The sequence below is a fragment of the Elephantulus edwardii genome, unplaced genomic scaffold, assembly GCF_000299155.1.
Source record: "Elephantulus edwardii isolate Elephantulus edwardi_28Jun2011 unplaced genomic scaffold, EleEdw1.0 scaffold00082, whole genome shotgun sequence".
NCBI classification, from domain to species: Eukaryota; Metazoa; Chordata; class Mammalia; order Macroscelidea; family Macroscelididae; genus Elephantulus; species Elephantulus edwardii.
In genome coordinates this window covers 7,065,329-7,081,349 of record NW_006399832.1, presented here as the reverse complement: position 1 = coordinate 7,081,349, position 16,021 = coordinate 7,065,329, and positions in this window count along the sequence as shown.

The following is a 16,021-nucleotide window of genomic DNA, read 5'->3' as shown; positions in this document are numbered from 1 at the left end:
TAAGTGGACACACCAGGGCTATAATTTGTATGAGTTTGTCCAATTCTTGAATCATTCTGTGAACGGTTTTGGATTTCCTTCAAATATGGTAGGTTTTTAGTATTTTTTTTTTTTCATGTTTTCACTTTTATTTCACTATTCTCCACCAATGTCTTTCTCCTGTTCTGGCTCTCCAAAGGCATAAACTAGAAACTTTTTTATGTTGCCCACGGGTATCCCTGGTTCTATTAACTTTTTTCTGATCATTTCCTTTTCATTGTTTTCAAAATATATATCGATCTTGATATTTACCATTAAGATAATTGCCTCTTTTCTCTGTCACTCCATTGCAAAATAATACATCCAGTATTTTTTCCTTTTAATTACTTTCATTTTCAATCTTCAAATATCTATTTTGTTCTTTTTTAATATATAGATACTTTTTTCTGCAGAAAATGTCTATATTGCATTACTTTCAAGACTGTTCTTTCTTCTTAGACCTTGGCTATTCTATATGTATTAAAGTCACTATGTGTAAATTCAGCATTAAGTTCTTTGTGGGTCGATGTTTTCATGCAAGTTCTTGAGTTTTTTCTGTACATTGAGTGATTTTGTTGTTGTTGAACATTTTGCATATTATATTCCAAATCTCTAAGTCCTGTTAAAGTATTTTGGTTAATTTAGCCAAAAATCAACCTGATTCTGTTTGGATCATAAGTTGTGAATTGTCTTCAGTGGACTGAAGTTTTGATGTTGCATCAGTTCTCAAAGCCTTCACAGTACCGTTCAGAGCTGTCTTACGTGATTGGCACCTAGGTGGCCAGTCATGATTGTGCTGGTGGTCTACACTGCACTTGGGACTCAAAGCATTTGGTCTATTGCTTTGGATCATTTTGATGTATGTGCAGATTGAAAGTGAGTCCAGAACTTTTTATCCCGCTCAAGTAGGATATTTTTCTTAAATCTTTTCCTTTCACTGAGTTCTTCATATTCCTCTGCTGCTAAGCAGGGGTTTTATTTCCTAAAAAAAGAAAACGAGGAAGCTGAGGTCATATAAGTGCACTATACTGTAGTGCACTCCTCATGACTGAGTTCATCTCTGGCATAAAGTGCAGAGAGAAAAAGGAAAAGGTATTTACTCTACACTGTTTGAACCAAAGAAGCCCCTGAAATGAGTTCTTAAAGTCTTTAAGAAGGGTATTTTTTCCCCTCTGAAATGTCAGCATCCATGGACCTACTGTTGCTGCTGCTAGCATAATTTCTGTTACTGCCAGAATGAAACATCAAGGCTTGGATTTGGATTCCATAACTTTCTATGGAATATGCCACCAGAACTCCCCAAGGCTTCGGTTTGATAAAGAGCAGGTTTGAGAGAGGAAAACATCCCAAAGAATTTCATCAAACTCTAACTGCTTTATTGCCAATGAAAACTAGCTAGATGGTCAGCTATGAGTCAATTTCAACTGCACAGTACATAACAATATCACAACATATCCATCCTGCTACTACTCATTTATCAGTTTGTCAAACTGTGTTGGTGTGTGTGTTAGTGTGGGAAGCTATGCCACCGGTATGTCATATATTAGTAGTGTCACTGATGGTGGATAGATTGCCACAGAGGCTCGAGACTGAGGGAGACTAGGAAAGACTGACCATCCACTCCTAAAATAATGGGCCTTGAGTTGTAATACTGAAGCATTGTACTAGCAGAATATTAGATGCCATGGAAGCATCAAAAGAAGATGGGGGGAAATATATATAGTCACTGTACAAAAAAACCTGGTCATCAATGAACCATTTTAGGAAGTAGCATATGATTAAGAACCAATGACATTGAAGGAAGATGTCTAATCTGCACTGGAGGCGTGGGGAGGAGGGACCCTCCAGGAATTGAAAGAATTCTTTAAGAATTAATTAGGGTATTAATTAAGTTGTTTCAACAGACAGATGCAGTCTGGAATGTGCTCACTTGTCTACACCAAGATAACTATCTGGCCAATCAACTGGATTTAATTGGCCATTAAAAAAAAAAAAGGGTGGTCTAACAGCGTAAGCTATCAACAATATCATTAATATCATCTGCAAGTAAAATCTTGCTGAAGATTATTCAAAGACAGGGAACTTACAGAAATTCAAGCTAGATTCAGAAAAGGCTCTGAAAGAAAAGATAACATTGCTGATTTCAGGTGGATCTTGGCAGAAAAGAGATTACTATAAAGGGTTTTACTTTGTTTACTGACTATACAAAACATTTGGCTGTGTGGATCACAATCATTATGGATTTGTTCTTGAAAATAATGAGAATTCCAGAACACTTAACTGATCATGTGGAACCTATACATGGACCAAGAAGCATTCCCAAAATGAAGTGGATACTTCATAGTTTAAGATCAGGAAAGTATTTATCAGGGTTGTAAATTTCTCTTATACCTATCCAACCCTGGGCAAATAATTCAAGAATTTGAACTATGTGAAGAAGAATGTGACACCAGGATTGGAGGTATTTCCATTAACAACCTATGCTATGCAAATGATACAATTTGCTTATGGAAACAAAAAACTTGAAATATTTATTGATAACATCTGAAGACTAGACTTCAATATGGATTATACTTCAACATAAGAAAACAAATATTCTCACAACTAGTGCAATAAGCATCATCATGATAAACTGAGAAAATATTGAAGTAGTCAAAGATTTTGTTTTACTTGGATCCACAGTCAACACTCATGGAAGCAGAAATTAAGAAATCAAATCACATATTGTTGTTGTTGTTGTTGTTGTTGTTGTTGTTGTTATGTGCCGTCAAGTCGCTTGCTACTCATAGCGACCCCATGTGCAACAGCCCTAAACCCTGCTCTATCCTGTGCCAATCTCACTTCCTCTGACACACCCATCCCGATTACCCCAGTCACTGAATCAATCCACCTCATAGAGGGTCTTCCCCTTCTCGCTGTCCCTCCACCCTCCCAAGCATGATGTCCCTCTCCAAGGACCTGTCTCTCCTTACAACATGTCCAAAGTATGTCAGACGAAGCCTCAGAATCCTTGGCTCCAAGGAGTAGCCCTCTCCAGGATGAATCTGTTTGTTTTCTTGACAGTCCAGGGTACATTCAATACTCTTCTCCAGCACCTCAGCTCAAAGGCGTCACTTCTCCTTCTATCCTCCTTAGTCATTGTCCAACTCTCTGATGCATAACAAGTGATTGCAAAGACCATAGCCTGTATCAGATGCACCTTAGTCTCAAGAGTGACACCATTGCTCCAGTACCCTGGAGAGGTCCCTAACAGCAGACTTTCCCATCACAATACGTTTTTTATTTCCTGGCTACTGATGCCAAGAGTGTTGGCAATGGAGCCAAGTAGACTAAAGTTGTTAACAATCTCAACCATCCATCCTGATGATGCCAATTGGTCCAGTGGTGAGAATCTTTGTCTTCTTGACATTGAGCCTCAATCCATACTGAAGGCTGCAGTCCTTGACCCTCTGCAGCAAGCATTTCAGGTCCTCCTCAGTTTCAGCACCAGGGTTGTGTCATCTGCATAACGCAGATTGTTGATAGATCTTCCACCAATCCTGACAGCACACTCCTCCTCATAGATCCCAGCCTCTCGGATAATCTGTTTTGCATACAGGTTGAAAAGGTATGGAGATAGGACACATCCCTGGCGTACTCCCTTCCCAATTTTGAACCATGCAATGTTTCCTTTGTCTGTTCTGACAACTGCGTCTTGGTCCAAGTATAGGTTTCTCATTAGCACAATCAAGTGTTCTGGGATTCCCATTCTTCTCAGAGTCAGCCACAGTTTGTTATGATCCACACAGTCAAACATCTTTGCATAATCAATGAAACACAGATGGACATTCTTCTGGTATTCCCTGCTTTCAGCTAAGATCCATCTAACGTCAGCTACAATATCCCTAGTACCACGACACCTTCTAAACCCAGCCTGGACTTCTGGAAATTCTCTGCTGATGTGCTGTTTCAGTCATTTTTTTATAATCTTCAGTAGAATCTTGCTTGCATGTGATATCAATGATATCGTTCTATAGTTTCCACACTCTGTTGGGTCACCCTTCTTAGGAATGGGAACTTACATTGGATAAATCTATTGAAAAACACCTCTTTAAAGTGTTTAAAAGCAAGAATGCCACTTTGAAGACGAAGGTGTACTTGACCCAAGCCATAGTATTTTCATATGCATGTGAGGGTCAGACAATGGATAGAGAAGACCAAAGAAGAATCAATGCCTTTGGATTGTGGTGTTGGAGATAGGCATTAAATATACCATGTGCTGTCAAAAGAACAAACAAATCTGTCTTGGAAGAACTGCAGCCAAAGGACCTTAGGGTCAAGGTTTCTAAGACTTCCTTTCATATACTTTGGGCATGTTATCAGGAGGGGCCAGTCCTTGAGAAAAATATCAAGCTTGGAAAGCAGCATAAAAAAAAATTAAAAAAAGGAAGACCTTCAACTGGATAGGTTGACAAAATGCTACAACAATGGGTTTAAGCACATCAGAGATTTTGAGAATGAGCCATGATAGGGCAGGAAGACATTTGATTGTACTTGGGTCATTAGGAATTGCAGGCAACCTAAAGGAACCTAACAACAACAATAAATAATTTCCATCTTATAGGAGACCTGCTTCTTGAACTTCTGACAGGTTTCCATTTCTCCTGGACCTTATTCTGTCATAATGCATTGTGCACTTCTGCCCTTTAATCTAGAAGATATGGAAGATGAAAGGAACTCAAGAAGCTCACCACTGTGATCACACATTGAATTTTTATTTATTTCCCCAATCTAGCTGTTACTGTTTACTTTGTGGACTTCTAGAATTGATGCCTTTGAGTTGTGGTGCTGGAGAAGAGCCTTAAGCTTATCGTGGACTGCCAACATGTTCCCTGGAGGCAAGGCTTTTGAAGTGCTATCTCTCATATATTGGGCATGTGGTCAGGAGGGACCAGATCTTGGAGGAGAACATCATGCTTAAAAGGATGGTGGGATAACGCAGGAAAGGAAGACTCCAGATGAGATGGATTGACTTAATGACTGGAGAAATAGGATTAGGCTGGACAGAGATGATGAGATTGGCTCAGGATAGTGTTGGTTTCAGAGCTATTGTACATAAGGTCACTAAGAGTCACAGGCAAGTCAAAGGCACATAACAACAGTAACATCAGTCACTTTATGTATTCTTTCCTGGGTTTTTAGTTAAAACTGTTGACAAAGACAGAGAAGAGTATACTTATTCCATTTTACCTGGAAATGAAAGCATGCATTCATTATTTAATTTTTTTCGACACTTGATACAATTTCTCATAATCAAGATTAATTGAGAAAATTACCAAGAGGATAGCTTAGATGCTTTCTCATCTAACTTCTTATTAAAAGTTATACTCGATACAGTGGTTTTAAGTACTATTAGATGGTGCTAATATCATTATTAATATAATTGAGCATTAAAAAAACTCACCAATTTTCTTATTACCAACTGTGAGCTCCTAGGACAGAGTGAATATTTCCTGTCATTGAATGTTCATCTTTACTTTTGTCATCAGAGTCTTCTGTATCCCTTTACTTCATTTTTTACTCTTAACCTTCTTTCACAGATGTACCTCAGAGCTTGAGTACAAAATTACATAATTATTAAAATGCATAAGACTGCAGTAATTATCTGTGCATTTTTAAAAAAGAAACCGTTCTGTGTGCTGTCTCACCAAGGAAAGTAAGCAACAGCAAAGAGATAGCAGACAAGCAAGGAGTTCTCAAATAAGGATCATTTTAGGACATATTTGTGGTGGTGGTGTTGCCATGTGCTGTCGAGTCACTTGCAATTCATAGAAACCCTATGTACAACAGGTCTGAACACTGTGCTGTCCTGTGCCAACTTTATTGTCTCTGACACACCTACTCTCGTTACCCCAGCCACTGACTCAATCCATCTTATCAAGAATCTTCTCTTGCACAGTCCCTCCATGCCCCCCAAGAACAATGTCTGTCTCCAAGGACTTATGCCTCCTTACAACATGCCCACAGTATGTCAGATAAAGCTTCAGAATCCTTGCCTCCAAGGAGCAGCCTGGTTTCACCTTCTTGAGTATGAGCCTGTTTGTTCTGCTAGCAGTCCTTGGTATATTCAACTCTTCTCCAGCACCACAGCTCAAAGGCATCAATTCTATTATCAACCCTAGTCACTGTCCAGCTTTCTGATGCATAGCAAGTAACTGCAAAGACCATGGCCTGGATCAGGCGCATCTATGTCTCTAGAATGACATAACTGCTCTTTAGTACTTTGGAGAGGTCTCTGACAGCAGACTTTCCCAATGCAATTCATCTTTTGACATCCTGGCTGATGGTACCAAGATTGTTGATTGAGGAGCCAGGCAAACTGAAGCTATTAACACCCCCAGTCTCTTCACTGTCTATCTTCCAGAAATGATGCACATATTTAGAGAATTCATAAGCAGAAATAGTGTTCCTTTTTAAAAAATTTATTTGTTAAAGAAGTTCCAAGAAAGATAGCAAAATTTAGGTTATGTGGTAAATATATTTCCTGTACTCATGATTTTAAAAAGATAAAATATTAGTCTTCTGGGAAACATGGAAGGAAAGATACTGCATAAGTCCTCTCCTAGAGGTTCAGAAATAACAAACAACCAGTTAGAAGGAAATGTCTACAATGAAATCAGGGCAGCCTATTCCGCTGAATGGACTCTGAAGAATATTTACCAAATACAGCAAAAATGGGGAAAAAGAAGAAAATCTAGGAGATGCTGAGATTTGACCTACATTAGAATCATCTGAAGCAAAATGCAGGTATATGGATAAAGGGGTAGGATTGTAGTGACCTCTCTCAACAATGCTACATTGAATGTAAAGTGAATGAGGCAAGGATAAACAAAGTAGTAAATACCTATATTCACATATAGCCTGTAGGTGAAGCAGATTTGAAAGAAAACATTTCACATATTAATTTTACAGTCTTTCCTTGAAACACATATAATGTATTTGTGTTTTATTGACTATGCAAAGGCTTTTTACTGTTATGCTCATAACAAATTATGGCTAACATTGAGAAGAATGGGAATTCCAGAACAACTAATTGTGCTCACATGGAATCAACACCTAAATCGAGAAGCTATTGTCCAAACCAAGCAAGGGAACAGTGCATGATTTAAAAACAGGAGGAGTGCACTTCAGGGTTGTATCCTTTCTCAATGCCTATTTAATCTGTATTCTGAGCAAATAATTCATGAAGCTGTACTCTATGTAGAAGAATGTGTCATCAAGATTGGAGAAGACTCATCAAAAACTTGTGTTATTCAAATAACACAACTTTGCTAAAAGTGAAGCGGATATAAAACATTTGCTGCAGAAGATCAAGGACTATAGCCTTCATTATGGGTTGCATTTTAATCAAGAAAATAAAGGTCCTCTCTACAGAACCAACAGTCAACATCATGATAGTTGGAGAAAGGATTGAATTTAAAATCATCAATCAACACCGTTGGTACTACAGTCAGAAAATCAGGAGATATATTGCATTTGGGCCTTTTATTTAGGAAGTAGATAGCCCGTCCTGCTTCCTAGTATGTCTTAATTAGGGAGCTCCACCAAAGCCCATCCACGATGGGAAACCCTTTTCGAATTTGACATACCGTGGCAAAGATTTCAGTATCATAACAACATCATGTAATTTCAGTACAACAAACTGACAGACAATTGCTGCACTACTTAGAACAACGTTCCCTCCAAACACAATCAAGAACAGATCAGGTACAGTTAATCAGCTTTTACTTGATTGATTACTAACACAATTAGAAATGTTTACTGCCAGCTTGCAAGTAAATCACATACAACCACCAGAATCCAACTACGCTAAGCTAAAGCCTCACTCACAGGTAGTACCAGACCAGCTTTTAAATACAAAGACCCAGCCATCAGATCTATTTTGTCTACACAAAAGGCTTTCCACCCAAGTTAACTGTAAATAGGATCAGAGTCACTGTACCAGAAAGAAATGACTGATGCTGAAAAATTTCAGGAAGTGCTATATGAACAGGAGCCAATGGTAATAAAAGTGGGAGTGAAAGCTGCATTGAAGGCATTGGCAAAAAAATAAGGCCCCAGGAATCGATGGAATTGACTTGTTTCAATTAACAGATACAGCTTTGGATGCACTCACCAGTCTATGCCAGGAAATTTGGAGGATGACTGTCGGTCAACAGATTGCAAGAGGTCCATATTTATTCCCATTCTCAAGAAGGGTGATCCAACTGAATGTGGAAACTATTGAACAATATCATTCATATCACATACAAACAAAATACTGCTGAAGATCATTCAAAACTGCATGGTACAATAATACATAGATAGGGAATTTCCAAATGTGCAAGCGGGATTTAGAAGAGGCCGTGGCACCTGGGATATCATTGCTGATGTCAGATGGATCCTGGCTAAAAGTAAGGAATACTAGGAGAATGTCTATTTGTGCTTTATTGACTGTACAAAGGCGTTTGTGTGGATCATGACAAGTTGTGACTGACATTAAGAATGGGAGTCCCAGAGCACTTGATTGTGTTCATGAGGAACCTTTACCTGAAGCAGGAGGCTGTTGTGCAAATGAAGCAGGGGAGCACTGCATGGTTTGGAATTGGAATGGGAGTGTGTCGAGGTTGTATTCTATCTTCATACTTGTTCAATCTATATGCTTAGCAAATTATTTGAGAAGCTGGACTCTATGAAGAGGAATGTGGCATCAGGATTGGAGGGAGACTCATCAATAAACTGTTACGCAGATGACACAACCTTACTCGGTGAAAGTGAGGACTTGAAGCACTTGTTGCAGAAGATCAAAGAATGAAGCCTTCAGTATGGATTGCATCTCAATATCAAGAAGGCCAAGATTCTTACCATTGGATCAATAGGCAGTGACATGATGGATGGAGAGGAGATTGAAACTGTCAACAGCTTCATCTTGCTTGGATCCACAAATTAACACCGTTGGTACTAGCACTTGGGAAATAAGGATACACATTGCACTGGGAAAATCTGTAGTTAAGGACTTTTCCAAATTACTGATGAGTAATGATGTCATTTTGAGGACTAAAGTGCATCTGATTCAGGCTATAATCTTTCCAATTACCAGCTATGCATCCAATCTGGAAAATGAATAAGGATGGTAGAAGAAGAATTGATGCCTTTGAGCTGTGGTGTTAGAGAAGAGCCTGGAACATTCCATGGCCAGTCAAGAGAATGAAAAGACATGTCTTGGAGAGGGTGCAGGCAGAGAGTTCTTTGGAGGTAAGAATTATGAGGCCACGCATGCTTTGTACTTATTGTTAGGAGGTGCTATTCCTTGGAAAGGGATACAATTTTGGGAAGCGTGGAGGGTCGGCGAAGGAGAGGAAGACCTTCAACCAGGGGAACTGACATGGTGACTGCAGCAATGGGCTCTTCTTGTGTGTCAGGAAGTGTCAGAATGGCACACAACAGGACTGCATTCAGATCTTTTGTTCATAGGGTCACTATGAGTTGTACTCAACTAGATTGCACCTAACAATGATAACATTGCATTTGGCAAGTCCACCATTGTGACTGATCCGGAATGCTGAGGAGCAATGATATCAGTTTGAAGACTAAGATCACTTTGATTCAAGCCATGGTCTTCTCAATCACCTGCTATGCATCATAGAGCTGGACAATAAAAAAGGATGGCAGAAGAAGAATCGATGCCTTTGAGTTGTGGTGGTGGAGAAGAATGCTGAATATCCCATGAACTGCTGAAAGAACAAATAGATTTATCTTGGAAAAAGTGCAGCCAGAGAGCTCCTTAGAAGCAAGGATGGCGAAATTTCATCTTGTGTTCTTTGGACATGTAGCTACACGAGGCTATTCTTTGGAAAGTAATATCATGGAATGATGGAGGACCAGCAAAGGATAGGAATACCCCCAACGAGATCGACTGACATGGTCAGGCTTTAGCAATGAGTCCTACTGTGTCAGAGATGTTGAGAATGACGCAGAATAGGGCAGGGTTCAGGTCAGCTGCTCCTAGAGTGGTTGTTATGAGTTGTACTTGACTCGACAGCGCACACACACACACACAAAACAACAAATTTTAGATAGATAGATAGATAGATGATAGATAGATAGATAGATAGATAGATATAGATAGATAGATATAGATAGATGATAGATAGTTGCTGTTGACACTCCAGCGGGTTTTCAGAGACAGTTAATCACATAGGAGGAGATTTCTCATCCTTCTGCAAAGCAGCTGATGAATTAGAACTTTATGACTTCGGTATTGCAGCACAACTTCTTGCCACTGTTTTCCACTGGGTTTTAAGAGGCAATAAATTGCAAGAAAAGAGATTGCCCATTTTTTTCCTGTAGAGTAGTTGGTAGATTCAAACTACTAAGCAAAAGTGAGAAGAACCCTATGTAACAAGCATCACGTCAAGAAACACATCATCATATCATAGAAATTCCTCTTGTGCTCTACCAAGGGAGCTAGCTAACAGCAGAGACTGGTTTTGTTTCCTTTTTTTAGTTGATACACATGGACCGGAACAACATGCAGTTATGTTTGTCACCCCCCTATCTAATTCCTAGGTAGGACAGAAAGGCAGTAGATGAAAAGCAAAGTGAAATCAGTACAACTGCAGAGCAAAAGATGAGGCGGCAGGAGAAAACGGAACCTTCTAAATAATGGACCTGTGGCCTATACTCTCACCATGATGACCTGCTTCCTTCAAAGAGCCAAAGCCATGAGAAACCGTGTCTCTTCTGAAGACTGAGCTAGATGCACCTAGGTAGTAGGAGATGTAACAAATAAAGTGGTTACATGTTTAGAGACAGCATCTCTGAAGTAGGCCAGCTGATTTCCTGCTAACCCAATCTCACTGTTCCCTACCTACCTCTCCTGAAAATAATTGAATAATTGTATACTATGCCATTCTAGAGACTAAGGTGCACCTGATTTAGGCCATAATCGTCATAATTACTTGCTATGCATCAGAGAGCTGATGACCAACGATGATAGAAGAACTGATGTCTTTGAGCTGTGGGGCTAGAGAAGAATATTGAACATATGGTGGAATACCAAGAGAACTAACATGTGTCTTGAAGAGGATGAAACCAAGCTGCTCCTTGGAGTCAAAGGTGGAGGGTAGGTGAAGGAGAGGAAGACCCTCAACCAGGGGGATTGACATGGTGACTGCTGCAGTGGGATCTTCTTGTGTTTCAGGAAGTGTCAGAATGGCTCGTGACAAAATTGCATTCAGATCTTTTGTTCATAGGATCGCTATGAGTCATACTCGACTAGACAGCACCTGACAACAACAACATTGGGTTGAGCACATCCACTGTCAGGATGTATGTCAGGCTCCGTCTGACATACTTTGGTCATGTTTCCAGGAGAAATTAGCTAGTCCTTGGAAGAAGGATATTATGCTTGCAAGAGTGGAACAACAACAGAGCAGAGAAAGACCCCAGATGAGATGCATTGACACAATAACTTGGGTAATGATGGCAGTTGTGTCAGAGACAGTGAGAGTGGCTCAGGATAGAGTTCAGACCTATCATGCATAAGGTCGCTATGAGTAGCAGTCGACTTAATGGCACATACCAACAATAACGACATACTAGTTATTCTATAAAATCAGTATGTAAGATTAAAGCCAAGACAATGAATATTTTTTTAATATTTATTTTTAATGTACTGGACAAATGGTCTATGTAGCACTGTCCTTGTTTAAAAATAAGAAAGACAATAATATGCAACTGGAGCAAAAATAATTTTTAAAATAAAGATTTATAATAAAAAAGAAACGTATAATATACTTTGGAAGAATTCATCATGAAAATATTTAATGAAAGATATGGTGATCTGCTTCTGAAAAAGTTACAGCTTTGAGAACCTTAAGGGGAAATTCTATTCTGTTCTAGAGGCTCACTATGAGTCAGAAGAGCTAACAGCACATGACAATAGCATCTTACAAATGAAAAAGAGCAAATAGAATTGAGGAGATATGTGATGGAAGATAACAGTATCATAGATAAAGACACAGAGAGGAAAGCTATTATTAAAAAGTAGCAGATAGAGTTGCAAGCAATAAAGAGTCAACATCTGGTTATTTTTATGTTTTTTAAAAAGGACAAAGAAAAAGATCAAATTTATATTTAAATAAGATGGCTTGATTCAGTGACTGGGGTAATGGAGGTAGGTGTGTCGGTGACAATGAGATTGGGCACAGGGTAGAGTAGGATTTAGGGCTGTTGTACACAGGGTCGCTATGAGTCGCAGGTGATTCAATGGCACATAACAACAATATTTAAGTATATTTAATTTAAATAAAAATGTAAAAGCTATTGCTGTTATTGTTTCAAACTCACAAGAACCCTACCATAACAGATGAAATCTCTTCCTGATCTTACACCATCTTCAAATCTCCTTCGTGCTTAAGCCCACTGTGGTAATCACAACATCAGTCCATCTGGTTGAGGGTCTTCCTCTCCTTCACTGACCCTCCACCTTTCCAGGCATGATGCCCTTTCCCCAGAACTGTCCCATCCTGATATCATGCCCAGAGCAAGTGAGATGATGTCTCTCCATCCTCTCAAGGAGTACCCTAGCTGCACTTCAAAGTTATGAAAGTTTTTTTTAACAAAAACCACACTAGAATATGGACAATGAAAAAGATCAATGTCTTTCAGGAAAAGTTACTATGAAATAGTCATTATAGAGATAAACCCTGGTTATTTTATTGAATTTCAAGGATAAAGAAAAGATACTACATATGGGCTTCTTTGAAAGGGGAATTGTCATGTCAAAGGAAAATAAATTGGACTGATCTCATATTTCTCAGCAACAGGAGATGCCAAGATGCAACAAAGCACAGTTTACAGTAGTTGAGCGAAACAATGGGACTCAAAAAGAGCCCAGCTTCCCTTGTATGTATGTTAAAAAGACAGCCATGCTTATATATGTAAGAATTCAGAGATAGAGCAATCTTGAATCATTTCTATTTTTAAAAATGGTGAGGATATAAAAATCTAGCAAAGATAATGCATCAAAATAAAAGACTCACAGAAAAGTTTTGGAATGAAAAGGCTGGAGGTAAGCAGCACATCCAGCTAAATGTAAAAAGAAATAGAAAATATATGTGTTAAGTGCTGATATCAAATGGAAACATATGCTTGACAAATGCTGCAAATGTGATCAATTAACACCTCTTCAACTTGTTTTGTAGCTTTCCCTCCTCTCCACAATAGCTGGAAGGCCAAAGCCTGCCTCTTTACAATTCTCTGAAAGCTTGCATTCTGTAGGGGACTGCTTTTCAGTAAGCAGATATGTCTACGTAAGATTTGGAAAGCAGAATTGAACTTTGTAAGGTGAAGACAACATGGCTTCTTAAGAAGCTATAATTTTAAGTATTTTGATTTCTCTGTAGCAGTTATAATAAAGAGTCTTGTGTGCAGTCATTAGCTTTGTTCATATAAAGAAAAGACTGTAGCAGTGGACTTACAGGCACAACCCTGTGGTATGACTAAGGCTGTAATATTTCTTGTTCTAAACATGCAAGCCTCTAAGTTTCTCAGAAATCCTGCATGCTAAGTAGACCCTGTCTAGCATGGCTTCTGTTGTCAGAGACTTAGCCCTTGAAAAGATAAAAATTTCACTCAAATATTTAGACTGTGTCCATTTTAGATTGTTGTTGCTGTTAAGTGTTTTTGAGTCGAAACATCTCATAGCAACCCTGTGAACAATGTCCTGCACTATTCTCACACTTCCTGACTTACTAGAGCCCATTGTGGCAGTCACCGTTTCAATTGACCTGGTTGACGGTCTTCCTCTCCCTTGCTGACCCCCCACTCTTCCAAACATCATGTCTTTCTCGAAGGAATAACCTCTCCTAGTAACACGCCCTAAGTATATGAGGCAAAGCCTCATCATCTTTGCCCAAAGAGCACTCCAGCTGCACCCTTTCCACTATTTGTTTGTTCTTTTAGCAGTCCATAGGATGCTCAGTGCTCTTCTCCAACACCACAGCTCAAAGGTAACAATCCTTTTACTGTCAACCCTATTCATTGTCCAGCTCTCAGATGCATAGCCAGTGATCAGAAAAACCATGGCCTGAATCAGACACACCTTAGCCTTCAACCCCACATAGTTATTCCTCAATAATTTGGAGAGATCCCTAACTGCAGACTTTCCAGTGCAATGTGTCTTTTTATTTCCTGACTGCTGGCATCAAGAGTGTTAATTTTGGATCCAAGTAAGATGAAATTGTTGACAGTCTGATTCTCTTCTTCATCCATCATGATGTTGCCTACTGTTCCAGTGGTAAGAATCTGGGTTTTTTTTGGTGTTGAGATGTAATCCTTACTGAAGGCTGCATTCCTTGATCTGCAACAAGTGCTTCAAGTCCTTCTCACTTTCAGCGAGCAACGTTGTGTCATCTGCATAACGCAGGTTATTGATGAGTCTCCCTCTACTCCTGATGCCACATTCCTCTTCATAGAGTCCAGCTTATTGAATAATTTCCTCAGCATACAGATTGAATAGTTATGGAGAAAGAGTACAACCCTAATTTTAAGCCATGTAGTGTTCCACTGCTCTATTCGAACAACAGCCTCCGGGTCTAAGTATAGGTTTTGCATGAGCAAAATTAAGTGCTCTGCACTTAATTCAAGTCCTATCCTGAAATACAATGTGTGTGTGATAGCATATTATCCATATGTATACAAGGAAGACCCGTTTACATGATTATATGTATACAAGGAAGACCCATTTACATGACTATTATTCAAATATACGCTCCTACACCTAGAGCCAAAGAGGAAGAAATAGAGAATATTTTCCAAATCTGAAGGCTGAAATTGACAGAACATGCAATCAAGATGAGTTAATGACAACTTGTGACTGAAATGCAAAAGTTGGGAACCATGAAGAAGGAAGTTGTTGTTGATTGCCTTCTAGTCGAGCATGATTCATAGGGACCCTATGAACAAAAGGCCTGACGCCCCTCTACAACTATCGACATGTATCAGAGTTCATAGAGTTTCCAGAGACATGTTGTTTTGGAAGAGGATGCCACCCCTGGGTATGGTGATAGAAATGAGGCTAGAAATACAATTCTTGAATTTTGTATTTGCAATAATTTAGTTATTGCAAATACCATTTTTTAAAGGCACAAACAAGATAGTACATGTAGATCTCATCTGATGAGCTGCATATGAGTAAGACTGATTACATCTTTGAAAGAAATCATTGGAGAATCTCAATATTAGCAATCAAAATGGTCTGGGACAGACTGTGGGTTAGACCATCAATTACTCATATGCAAGTTCAAATTGAATCTGCAGAAAATGAAAATGAATCTACAAGAACCAAGATATGATCTTGAATCAATTACATCTGAATTTCTAGATCATCTTAGAATTAGGTTTGAGGCAATGAACACCAATAATTGAAGACCAGATGAGTTGTGAGATGATTTCAAGGATATTATCAATGAAGAAAGCAAAAAGTCATTACAAAAACAGAAGAGAAGGAAAAAAATGAAATGGATGTCAGAAGAGACTTTAAAAATTGCACTAACCCTTCGAGAAGCCAAAACAAAAGGAAAATATCCTGAAGTAAAAGAGCTGAACAGAAGATTTCAAAGGGCAGCTCAAGAAGACAAAGAAGAATATTATAATGGAATATATAGAGTGCTGGAATTGGAAAATAAAATGGGAAGAACTCATTATGCATTTCTCAAGCTGAGAAGACTGAAAACAAATTTAAGCCTCGTGTTGTAATATTGACAGATGTTACTTGCTAAGTATCAGAGAGCTAGATAATTACTAAGGATGACAGAAAAAGAATCAATGCCTATGTGGTGCTGGAGAAGAGGCTTGAACATACTAAGGGCCGTCAAGAGAACAAATAGGTCTGTCATCACAGGAGTCTAGAGCGAGGGCTACATGGTGGAGGGGACCTGGGGGAGGGTTTGTAAAACAATGAAAGAATCTTTTCTTTTAC